Genomic DNA, 13,557 nt, shown 5'->3' on the forward strand with positions numbered 1-13,557 from the left:
GTGTGTATATGTGTGTGTGTGTGTATATGTGTGTGTAGTGTGTGTGTGTATATGTGTGTGTAGTGTGTGTGTGTGTGTGCATGTGTAGTGTGGTGGGGTCACCTGTAGAGTGACATGAATCCCAGATCCTGGTTGATGTTGCCCTCATAGGTACCAAACTTGGCCATTAGCCTCTATTTGGCAACTCTGCATTGTTGCACATCCTGACAAGGTTAAGACAACTGGCAGAGGCAGGTGATTTTGGGTTAACCCTAAATGAAATGTTGAGAGACTATTTGGTATGTAGTAGTACTGACATACCTATGCAAAAACACCTATTAACTGAAGCCCAAATGGACTACAAACAGAGACTACAACTGGCCTTGTCATTAAAAAATGTGGCAAGTGGAGCCTGTGAGCTACATGGTATCCCAAAGGAAGTGGACACCCTCACCTGAACTTGGGGAATATCACTTGAGTGTAGACAATTGCAGAGCTTCACGCAGGACATATCCCGAGCAGAGGGACCCTAAGTCAGCCCACATCAAAACTCCAAAACAAAGCCGAGCTTTGACCAAATGGCAAAAATGTTCTTCAGGATCCGGAACAGCAGGCCATTGCAATTGGTACCTGTATGCAAACTTGAGACAACAAAGGAGTCCTACACGTTCTGACTTGAGTAAGAGAACCCATAGCTTGGTATGAAGGAGTGTGCACACCCTGGAAAATCCACTTACACGTGGTTTCCGACAGTTAAATTGCTCATTAACATCCAAATCAGAACCAAACAAAATAAATGTTTCTAATGGAGATCGATACCGGTGCAGCTGTATGAATGGTTATTAATAAGATTCACTCTGGACTCCCATCTTAACTTTCTATAAGACCTCAGCCACATTGAGAACATATACCAGGGAACTGTAACAGATTAAGGGTTAACTTCGGTTTTTGCTGAGAAACAGTTGGTATTGTTATCACTAATTATAGTAAAAGGCTCTGGCCCAAGTTTGATGGGGTGGAATTGGCTGAGAAAGATTCACCGTGATTGACTCAACATTTTTCGATTAGAAAATGGTTGCCTGAGTGAAGTCCTAATTAAATACCTGGAGGTTTCTCAGGAAGTCTGGGGACTATCAAAAGATGCAAGGCTACTTTACATGTTGACCAGGAAGCAATTCTGTGATTCTGCAAGGTCCACCCAGGCCATTTGCCTTAAATGTCAAAGTAGAGGCAAAAATCAGGAAGTTAGATAGTGAAGGAATCATCAAACCTATGCAGATTGCGGAATGGGCAGTACCAGCCATATCAATTGCAAAGCCTGATGGGTCGGTTTGCCTTTGTGGAAATTTTAAGCAAACAGTAAACCGCTTCTTGCAGCTGGATAAATCCCTATTCCCTCACATAGAGGACTTGTACATGAAACTCTCATGGAGGCTGAGCTTCAAGAAGCCAGACACGAACCATGCATACCTGCAATTGCGACTGGATGAGGAGTCCCAGAGGTATCAGATTAGATTAGATTACTTACAGTGTGGAAACAGGCCCTTCAGCCCAACAAGTCCACACCAACCTGCAGAAGCGAAACCCACCCATACCCCTACATCTACCCCTTACCTAACACTACGGGAAATTTAGCATGGCCAATTCACCTGACCTGCACATCTTTTGGACTGTGGGAGGAAACCGGAGTACCCGGAGGAAACCCACGCAGACACGGGGAGAATGTGCAAACTCCACACAGAGAGTCGCCTGAGGCGGGAATTGAACCCGGGTCTCTGGCGCTGTGAGGCAGCAGTGCTAACCACTGTGCCACCGTGCCGCCCGTATGCTGCAATTAATACCCATAATGATTTGTACCAATCTCCAAGATTGACTTTTGGGTTATCAGCAACCTGCACACTTTTCCAGCAGATGATGGAGAACATTTTATAAGGTCTACATCAGGTTGGCATTTATCTGGATAAGGAGCTAATAACTGGAAAGACCAATAAACAGCACTTGGAGAACTTGGGCATAGTGCTTAGGTGTTTCTCCCAGGCGGGCATATGCCTGAGAAAGGAAAAGGTGTGTTCCAAGCACCCCACGTAACCTACCTGGGCTACAGAGTTGATAAAACTGGGTTACACCTGTTGGAAAATAAAGTGAGGGTGATCAAAGGTGCCCTGGTTCCCACATCTATACTGGATTTAGATTTCCTTGGGTTGGTGAATATTACAGCAACTTCATATGAAACTTGGTCTTCATGTTGGGTCAGCCTTGGAAATGGTCACGTAGCTAAGAAGTGGTCTTCGGCAAAGTGAAAAAGCAGCTATCAAAATCTAGGATGTTGGCCCAGTACAATCCCAAGTGGGAGGTGGTGCCGACATGTGATGCTTACCCATACAGTATCGGGGTAATGGTGGCTCACCAGTGGGCCAACGGAAAGGGGCAAATGCTTCCCTGACTTCTGCTGATGCTGAAAGCAAACAGGCTCCCAGTTGGAGAAGGAAGGTGTGGTGGTCATCTTTGATTTGAGAATGTTCCACCAATATTTTACTGGACGTAAATTTGTAATAGTAACAGACCACAACCCCCTGCTAGGACTACTTAAAGAAAGCAAAGCTGTGCTTCCCATAGCTTCTGGTTAAATTCAGCATTGGGCCCTAATTTTCAGTGCATACTGAAGTTGGAACTCTGTCCAGGAGGCCAGTGAGCCATCTCTCACTGCCAGCTACATCATTGGTGTGCCTCCTATAGAAAAATCCATTCTGGTTTTAAACTATTTGAGTACCATTCCAGTCACCGTGGATGATATCTGACTGTGAACACAAAAAGATCCTGTCCTGGCAAAACTAAAACAGCTGGTGGTGATGGGGAATCAACAGGCCCATCACAACCAGGACTGAAACCTTTCTGGATTGAACGAGACCAGATCACCATAGAGGACACCATATTATTATGGGAGCAAAAGTGATTGTCCCAAGAAAAGGTTGCTGGCAAGTACAGGCTGTAGTCGACCAGGGTTATCCAGGGGTATCCAAAATGAAGACTCAGTTCCACGTCAACTATGCCATTCCTTTCCTGGGCTCAATATTCTTGGTCATTATGTATGACCATTCAAAGTGGTTGAACTTGCATGGAGTTCATTCATCAAACTCTGGAATTACGATCATAAAGCTGTGAGCATTGCTTGCACTACACAGACTCCCGGAAATATTGGTAAAGGACAAAGGGCCGTCATTTACCAGCAGAGATTCTGAGTATTTCCCAAATTTGAAATGGCATTCAGCATGTTCAGACAGCTCAATACCATCCATTGTCCAATAGTCAGGTGAAAGAACAGTCCAAAGATTGAAGGCAGACTTAAAGAAATAGACTACAGCTTCACTTGATACTAAACTGACCTAGTTCCTGAAAAATGACAGGACCACCCCTCATGCAACTGCAGGGATGGCTCCAACAGAATTGCTGATGGGAAGAAAATTCCACAGTAAGGTAAACCTGATATCCCTGGAACTGGGGGGAGGAGGTCGGAGCAGCATCAGGGATTGTAAACCAGCGAGACTATTTACTTCAGGGTTGAAATTTGGTGTTGAAATCAAAGAAGTGGACCTGCAATGTGATGTGGCAAGGCGAGGTCAGGTCCTGTGACATACAAAGTTCAGGTAGGTGATACAGTCCTGAACAAACATGTGGATCACCTGAAAGCTGCTTCCTTGCATTTGAGGCAGGTGCAAAACACACTGAGCCTCTCAGAAAAGCCTGGAAGACTATCAGAAACCATGAAATCTCACCCTCTGTTTAGCATCAAAGAGATCTCAGAGTTTGAGATGGATGCAGCTAATGTCGCAGCCTCAATATCATTACCATCTGAAGAAGAGGATTTTTTTCTGAGATGCTGTGGGCATAAGAGACAGGATTTAGTCTTGCACACACTGCCCATGTCTGAGTCAGAGCCGGAGGAACTGGACCTGGTGCAAAAACATTCCAGGAGAACATACAAGAAAAGAACAGGCAACAACCCAAGACTGAGGATGGGGGGTGTTGGTGGAATGTAGTGATTGGAACGAGGGCCTGGTGAATCTCTTTGAGTATGTGATCTCTGATTAGGGTTTTAAACTGGACCAATCAGGGAGCCCTAGCTAACAGATATAGGCACAAGTCTCATTGGTTGAACGGTAGGGTTTGGGGCCTAGCTTTGCTGCACCTCTCCCTTGTAAAATTGCTGTCTCTTGTGTACAGCTGTAAATGTTTTTTGTAAACTGTTTTGTAATTTGTTTAATAAAATAAAAATAAACAGGAAAAAAAAGCAAAAGTCTCAGAGATTCTCCTCAATCTAGGTCTGGGTCTGAGCCAGCTGGTCAGAGTCCATGTACAATGCACGTGTAAATAAAGGTTGACTTGATGGTAGAATCAGAGAATACCTACAGTGTGGAACAGTCTATCAAGTCTACACTAACCTTCTGATGAGTATCTCACCCAACCCTATCTCCCTAACCAGTCCCTGTATTTCCCATGGCTAATCCACCTAGCTTACACATCCCTGAACACTACAGGCAATTTAGCATAGCCAATTCATTCTAACCTGCACATCTTTCAACTATGGGAGAAAACCAGAACACCTGAAGAAAACCCATGCCACTACTGGAAGAATGTACAAACTCCACACAAAGTCACATGAGGATGGAATCGAACGCACGTCCCTAGCACTGTGAGGCAGCAGTGCTAACCACTGAGCCACCATCAGGTTAAAATGAGGTCAGCTATGATCGTATTGAATGGTGGAGTAGGCTTGAAGGACCGAATGGCCTACTCTTGATCTTTGTTCATATGTTTGTAATTTAGCAGCAAATTGCAGAGACAGAAACTAAATCCTTCCTCTCCCGAATGTACTCTGGCATTGGATTCAGGTCAGCAGCAATAAAGTGAGGGGCAATTCTGTCCTGGATGTCAGACCTACACATTTTACTTGCCTGTGGTACTGTGAAAAGTTTTGGGACAGATGGGAATGTGGATAGACAGAACTTAATCCCAAAAATGTATAACATCAAACTCATTAAGTACACACACTGAACTCTCAAGTTTTCTTCTTAAGGAAGGACTCAAGTCATTTCATGTTTTATTAAGCAAAGAATTCACTGGTATGAACAAACAATAATTTAGAATATTGTCCTGTCTCACTATTATAAAAATGTAAAACTAATTGTGCCAAACTTGGTTATTTAATACCAGTCAAAAACATATGGTTTTCACATAATTTATTTGATAGGGCTCAATTTTCTCCCAGACAGGAACTTGGTCTGTTTTTGCCTCAGAGATTATTTCCAGTAGAAATTTAGAAAAGTAGAAGTTAAGACTTTGCACAGGGAAGCTATCATTGATATGCAGAGGATTCCCAATGCACTTGGGGCAGGGGGAACAGGAATAAAACTATGTCAGCTGAAGTGTTGTAACACAGAATGACTTCCTGAGCAGCTATCACGGAGGCTACTAGTTGTGGGCAGGTGGTGGTGTAGTGTTACTGTCAGCACACCAGTAATCCAGAACCCCAGGTGAATATTTATGGCAGGCAGTGATGTAGGGATAATGTCATATCACTAGTAATCCAAAACCTCAGGTTAATATATGGAGGGGTGGGGCAAAAGTTTGAATTTCTCAAAAGCAAATATTGAAATTTGAATAATTTCCAGATGGCTTTTAATGAGACACAACATAAAAAGTAATTGCACAAGAAAAGAGTTCACAACATTGGCGTCATGGATAAGCATAGATTGAGGCTTAGTTAAACCACAAAAGACAGAGGGTGGAATCTTACTGCAGGCTGAGCAACGAGACCTATGGCAAGATGTGTGGTAGAATTGGATGAGAAATCTGGTAACGCCTATCTCGCTGCTGAGATCATCCTTTCTATCTTTTATACTTTTCACAAGCAGCATGCCAGGATTCCCATTAGACTGTGTTGAGCTGCCAATTAACAGGGTTAGTGCTTGTTAAATGCCTTGTGATTACCATAATTTGTCATTAATATTCAATCTCTCATTTTAACAGGCCAAACCAGATAGACATTAAGGCATAAATGAGGACTGCAGATGCTGGAGATTAGAGTTGAGTGTGGTGCTGGAAAAGGACAGCAAGTCAGGCATTAACTGAGGAGCAGGAGAATTGTCATTTTGGGCAACTTTGCCCAAAACATTTATTCTCCTGCTCCTTGGATGCTGCCTGACCTGCTGTCCTTTTCCAGCTCCACACTCTAGACAGATGTCGGGATAACATAGCAACAAAACTAGAGTAGGTACCCAACAAATTCAGCTCACTACTTGTGCCAAACAAACTTTATGCTGGACACTGGACATCTCAGGTCATGATCCATGAGCATCAGCCACTAGCACCATTGACAATGACGTAGACATTGGTTCAAAATAGCAGCAGAATAAGATGCTTCAGCCAGAGATCCTCTGCTCGCCAGTTCTTTTTCCTTTGTCTTTGTTTTTTTCTTCTCTTGGCTGAAGTTTTTCTTTCCCACCATCACCCCCAGCTTTTAACCTCTTAACCTCCCCTACTTGGAGTGAATGTCAAACCGAGGCCAAGACCAGGCCAAGACCAGCCCAGCGTGGGAGATGGGTCGGAGACCAGGCCAGCACGGGAAATAAGTTGCAGCTGGAGCCCACAGTCGGAGCTGACCAAGCCCCGGCCAACCTGGGAGGCCGGTTCTGGAAGTGTCACAGCTAGAGCCCAGAGCAGGGTAAGAGTGGCCTGAATCCTGGAAGCAAGTTGCAGCCAGAGCTTGGAGTCCAGAATGGGAGCAGAGCGCGTGTGCCGAATCCCGGAGCGGGAGCAGATCTCGTGTGCCGAATCCCGGAGTGGGAGCAGATCGCGTGTGCCGAATCCCGGAGGGGGAGCAGAATGCGTGTGCCGAGTCCCGGAGTGGGAGCAGATCGCGTGTGCCGAATCCTGGAGTAGGAGCAGAATGCGTGTGCCGAGTCCCGGAGCGGGAGCAGAATGTGTCTGCTGAGTCCCGGAGTAGGAGCAGAATGCGTGTGCCGAATCCCGGAGTAGGAGCAGAATGCGTGTGCCAAATCCCGGAGCGGGAGCAGAATGCATGTGCCGAGTCCCGGAGCGGGAGCAGAGCACGTGTGCCGAGTCCTGGAGTGGGAGCAGAATGTGTGTGCCGCGTCCCGTGGGCCGAGTCCCGTGGGAGCAGATCGCGTGTGCCGAGTCCCATGGGAGCAAAGCGTGTGGGCCGTGTCCTGGATTGGGAGCAGAGCGTGTGGGCTGAGTCTCGTGGGAGCAGAGCATGTGGGCCGAGTCCCATGGGAGCAGAGCGTGTGGGCCGAGTCCCATGGGAGCAGAGCGAGTGGGCCGAGTCCCGTGGGAGGAGAGCGTGTGGGCCGAGTTCCATGGGAGCAGTGCATGTGGGCTGAGTCCCATGGGAGCAGTGCGTGTGGGCCGAGTCCCATGGTAGCAGAGCGTGTGGGCCAAGTCCTGAATTGGGAGCAGAACGTGTGGGCCGAGCCCTGGATTGGGAGCAGAGCGTGTGGGCCGAGTCCCATGGGAGCAGAGCGTGTGGGCCGTGTCCTGGATTGGGAGCAGAGCGTGTGGGCTGAGTCCTGGATTGGGAGCAGAGCCTGTGGCCCGAGTCCCATGGGAGCAGAGCGTGTGGGCTGAGTCCTGGATTGGGAGCAGAGCGTGTGGGCCGAGTCCCATGGGAGCAGAGCGTGTGGGCCGTGTCCTGGTTTGGGAGCAGAGCGTGTGGGCTGAGTCCTGGATTGGGAGCAGAGCGTGTGGCCCGAGTCCCGTGGGAGCCGAGTCCCGGAGCAGGAGCAGAATGCGTGTGCCGAGTCCCGGAGCAGGAGCAGAATGCGTGTGCCGAGTCCCGGAGCAGGAGCAGAATGCGTGTGCCGAGTCCCGGAGCAGGAGCAGAATGCGTGTGCCGAGTCCCGGAGCAGGAGCAGAATGCGTGTGCCGAGTCCCGGAGCAGGAGCAGAATGCGTGTGCCGAGTCCCGGAGCAGGAGCAGAATGCGTGTGCCGAGTCCCGGAGCAGGAGCAGAATGCGTGTGCCGAGTCCCGGAGCAGGAGCAGAATGCGTGTGCCGAGTCCCGGAGCAGGAGCAGAATGCGTGTGCCGAGTCCCGGAGCAGGAGCAGAATGCGTGTGCCGAGTCCCGGAGCAGGAGCAGAATGCGTGTGCCGAGTCCCGGAGCGGGAGCAGAGCGCGTGTGCCGAGTCCTGGAGTGGGAGCAGAATGTGTGTGCCGAGTCCCGTGGGCCGAGTCCCGTGGGAGCAGATTGCGTGTGCCGAGTCCCATGGGAGCAAAGCGTGTGGGCCGTGTCCTGGATTGGGAGCAGAGCGTGTGGGCCGAGTCCCATGGGAGCAGTGCGTGTGGGCTGAGTCCCATGGGAGCAGAGCGTGTGGGCCGAGTCCCATGGGAGCAGAGCGTGTGGGACATGTCCTGGATTGGGAGCAGAGCGTGTGGACCGGGTCCCGTGGGAGCAGAGCGTGTGGGCCGAGTTCCATGGGAGCAGTGCGTGTGGGCTGAGTCCCATGGGAGCAGTGCGTGTGGGCCGAGTCCCATGGGAGCAGAGCGTGTGGGCCAAGTTCTGGATTGGGAGCAGAACGTGTGGGCCGAGTCCCATGGGAGCAGAGCGTGTGGGCCGAGTCCCGTGGGAGGAGAGCGTGTGGGCCGAGTTCCATGGGAGCAGTGCGTGTGGGCTGAGTCCCATGGGAGCAGTGCGTGTGGGCCGAGTCCCATGGGAGCAGAGCGTGTGGGCCAAGTCCTGGATTGGGAGCAGAACATGTGGGCCGAGTCCTGGATTGGGAGCAGAGCGTGTGGGCTGAGTCCCATGGGAGCAGAGCGTGTGGGCCGTGTCCTGGATTGGGAGCAGAGCGTGTGGGCCGAGTCCTGGATTGGGAGCAGAGCGTGTGGCCCGAGTCCCGTGGGAGCAGAGCCTGTGGCCCGAGTCCCATGGGAGCAGAGCGTGTGGGCTGAGTCCTGGATTGGGAGCAGAGCGCGTGGCCCGAGTCCCGTGGGAGCAGAGCGTGTGGGCTGGGTCCCGTGGGAGCAGAGCGTGTGGGCCGAGTCCCATGGGAGCAGAGCGTGTGGGCCGAGTCCCATGGGAGCAGAGCGTGTGGGCCGAGTCCCGTGGGAGCAGAGCGTGTGGGCCGAGTACTGGATTGGGAGCAGAGCATGTGGGCCAGGTCCCAGAGTGGGAGAAGAGTGCACGGGCCGAGTCCCAGAGCAGGAGCAGAGCACGTGTGCTGGAGCCTGGAGTGGGAACAGAGTGCACGGGCTGGGGGCCAGAGCCCAGAGCAGGAATAGAGCAAGCAGGCCAAGTCCTGGAGCGAGAGCAGAGGACACGGGCTGGGGGCCGAGCCCGGAGCAAGAGCTGAACGCACGGGCTGGAACCTGGACCGGGAGCAGAGCGCATGGGCTGAGTCTCGGAGGCGAGTTGTGGGCTGGAGCCCAGAGCTGGAGCAGAATGATCCCAGGCTGGCTGGGGGGGATGAGTCCCAAAGGTTAGTCTGGGACAGAGACCAGCACGTGGAGGCAGAAAGGCCTTGTGTCCTGAAGCTTGGCAGGCATGGACTTAGAACATAGAGCAAAGAAAAGTACAGCACAGAACAGGCCCTTTGGCCCATGATTTTGTGTGGAGGATTAATCCTAATGTAAAATAAAAAAACTTAACCAACATATCTCACAATTCACTGCTATCCATGAGCATGTCCAGCAGTCACTTAAATGTCCTTAATTACTGCTTCCACCACCACAGCTGGCAACGCATTCCATGCATTCACAACTCTCTGCATAAAGAACCTACCTCTGATGTCCCCTCTATACCTTTCTCCTGATATCTTAAAACTATCTCCCCTTGTGCCAATCAATTCTGCCCTGGGGAAATGTCTCTGGCTATTGACTCTATCCATTCCATCCATCCTTCCATTCAGTGAGAAAGGACTATAACTTGAGTATTTTGAAGGTACTTTTTATTATAATTTTGGATTTTTAAACACTGTATTCCCATGTTAGTCGGTTTTCTTACTATTTTACTTCTGTAACAACACTTAATGTATCTGTACCTAGGCACATTGTACCTAAGATGGCGCCGAGAGGAGATATTACAAACTTTTCACTACACTCGTTCAAGTGCACGTGATGATAATGGCTATTCTATTTCCAAAGCTATTCTAATCCAGCATCTGCCAATTTATGATAGCTATTCTTGCATTTCCACTATCCACTCGAAGTGTTCTCTGGAAGTACAAACGTGCATCGCAATGTGCATCAGAAACTAGAATTGACAAGGCGTTTGATGAGGTTTCTGATAGGAGATTGGTTAGCAAGGTTAGATCTCATGGAATACAGGGAGAACTAGCCATTTGGATACAGAACTGGCTCAAAGGTAGAAGACAGAGGGTGGTGGTGAAAGGTTGTTTTTCAGACTGGAGGCCTGTGACTTAGTGGAGTGCCACAAGGATCGGTGCTGGGTCCACTAGCTTTCACCACTTATGTAAATGATTTGGATGTGCACATAAGAGGTACAGTTAGTAAGTTTGCAGATAACACTAAAGTTGAAGGTGTAATGGACAGCGAAGAGGGTTACCTTAGACTACAACGGGATCTTGATCAGATGGGCCAATGTGCTGAGAGCCAATGGCAGATGGAGTTTAATTTAGATAAATACGAGGTGCTGCATTTTGGGAAAGCAAATCTTAGCAGGACTTATACACTTAATGGTAAGGTCCTAGGGAGTGTTACTCAACAAAGAAACCTTGGAGTGCAGGTTCCTAGCTCCTTGAAAGTTGAGTTGTAGGTAGACAGAATTGTGAAGAAGGCTTTTGGGATGCTTTTGTGTATTGAGTACAGGAGTTGGGAGGTCATGTTGCGGCTGTACAGGACATTGGCTAGGCCACTTTTGGAATACTGCGTGCAATTCTGGTCTCCATCCTATTAGAAAGATGTTGTGAAACTTGAAAGGGTTCAGAAAAGATTTACAAGGATGTTGCCAGGGTTGGAGGATTTGAGCTATAGGGGGAGGCTGAACAGGCTGGGGATGTTTTCCCTGGAGCATCGGAGGCTGAGGGGTGACCTTATAGAGGTTTATAAAATCATGAGGGGCATGGATAAGGTAAATAGACAAAGTCCCTTTCCTAGGATGGGCAAGTCTAGAACTAGATTAGATTCCCTACAGTGTGGAAACAGGCCCTTTGGCCCAACCAGTCCACACTGACCCAGTTCCCTCTGACTGATGCACCTAACACTAGGGGCAATTTAGCATGGCCAATTCACCTGACCTGCACATCTTTGGACTGTGGGAGGAAACCAGAGCAAACCCACACATACACAGCGAGAATATGCAAACTCCACACAGACAGTCACCCGAGGCTGGAATCAAACCTGGGACCCTGGTGCTGTGAGGCAGCAGTGCTAACCACTGAGCCACTGTGCCATGAGAGAGTATAGGTTTAAGATGAGAGGGGAAAGATATAAAAGAGACCTAAGGGCAACCTTTTCATACAGAGGGTGGTATGTGTTTGGAATGAGCTACCAGAGGAAGTGTTGGACGCTAGTACAATTTCAACATTTAAAAGGCATCTGGAAGGGTATATGAATAGGAAGGGTTTGGAGGGATATGGGCCGGGGGCTGGCAGGTGGGACCAGATTGGATTGAGATATCTGGTTGGCATGGATAAGTTGGACCGAAGGGTCTGTCTCTATGCTGTTCATCTCTATGACTCTATGACTCAATGACAGGCTTTAGCAGGGATACTTTGTACATAGGTAAAGGAAGTTGCAGACGAGCAGGCAGCATCTTAAGAATGCAACTTCCTGTCTTAGCACTCCTTCATTTAGTGGCTCTCTGCATGTCCACAGTTTCCCTGCCTTGCCTTGCACTAGTTAACACAGTCACAGAATAAGCCAGCTTTGTTTGCTGGCTCAGCACTTTCAAGTCCATGGGGTGTACAACTTGCAGAATGGCAATGTGCTGCTCCAATCAGCTTACTTGGCACACAGGAAACTGCCAAGGTAGTTCTTTGTGATTTTCACTGGGGGCCTCCTGGCACATCCTGTCCCATTGTGCAGAGGGGGCACCTGGATTGGTATCCAAAGTTCCCGCCTCCTGTTGCCATGCCTTCGGTCCTGAGAACCACTTGCTGGTGTAGCAGTGTGCCGGTGGTTGCATATCTACAGCAGTCCCTGAGGGAGTTGGCTCTGGCTGTTCATGGTAGCCATCAATCTGCCATGGATGTAGCCAGACAATCACAGGATTCAATGCACTGATGCAGCTTCTGGGTAATGAGGGTGATTGTATTCTATATGTCTGTTTGCCCAGCTGCTCGGCCCTGTACATTTAGGTGAAGTTTGGGATTGCCAACAAGATAATCTTTGGTCTTGGGCTGAGCAGGTGCTTGGTCTTGCAATCTTCTGAGTGTGAGCAGTCTATTGCCTTTTTGACTTGGCCAGATCTGGAGTTTTCTCTACTGAGTACTTACCAGATCATGTATCCATACTCTCTGTCCACAATTCCCCTTCGAGGAGTTCCTACCTGAGCAGGTGGGGGGGTCCAGGTGAAAGCCTTGCCTCTGGGACTTCCATTCTCTCATCCTCAGAGAGCAAGGAAAGTGCTTTTTGAGGAGCTGGTGTTTCACTGCAGAGGTCATGGGCAGTCTACTGGAACCACCATTGGATAACCATAAACATTCCTCAGTTAAATGTTGTGAAGGATTTATAGTCCCCAAGTTCGACCTGACACCACCAGGTTTTGTGACTCATAGTTAGACATGGTTGATTGAAAGTTACAGTGGAGTTAATGAAACAGTTGCTGTGGAATGAAGAGTGGTAATTACTCATTTGGTAGGACATGGACATAGAGTTATAGAGATGTACAGCATGGAAACAGACCCTTCGGTCCAACCCATCCATGCCGACCAGATATCCCAACCCAATCTAGTCCCACCTGCCACCACCTGGCCCATATCCCTCCAAACCCTGTGGGCGGCACGGTGGCACAGTGGTTAGCACTGCTGCCTCACAGCGCCTGAGACCCGGGTTCAATTCCCGCCTCAGGCAACTGACTGTGTGGAGTTTGCACGTTATCCCCGTGTCTGCGTGGATTTCCTCCGGGTGCTCTGGTTTCCTCCCACAGTCCAAAGATGTGCAGGTCAGGTGAATTGGCCTGTTTCCACACTGTAATGTAATCTAATCTATTCATATACCCATCCAAATGCCTCTTAAATGTTGCAATTGTACCAGCCTCCACCACTTCCTCTGGCAGCTCATTCCATACACATACTACTCTCTGCGTGAAAAAGTTTTATCTTTTATATCTTTCCCCTCTCACCCTAAACCTATGCCCTCTAGTTCTGGACTCCCCGATCCCAGGGAAAAGACTTTGTCTATTTATCCTATCCATGCTCCTCATAAGTTTGTAAACCTCTATAAGGTCACCCCTCAGCTTCCGATGCTCCAGGGAAAACAGCCCCAGCCTGTTCAGCCTCTCCCTGTAACTCAGATCCTCCAACCCTGGCAACATCCTTGTAAATCTTTGCTGAACCCTTTCAAGTTTCACAACATCTTTCCGATAGGAAGGAGACCAGAATTGCA

Source organism: Chiloscyllium plagiosum, chromosome 19 (genome assembly GCF_004010195.1).
Source record: "Chiloscyllium plagiosum isolate BGI_BamShark_2017 chromosome 19, ASM401019v2, whole genome shotgun sequence".
Taxonomy (NCBI): Eukaryota; Metazoa; Chordata; class Chondrichthyes; order Orectolobiformes; family Hemiscylliidae; genus Chiloscyllium; species Chiloscyllium plagiosum.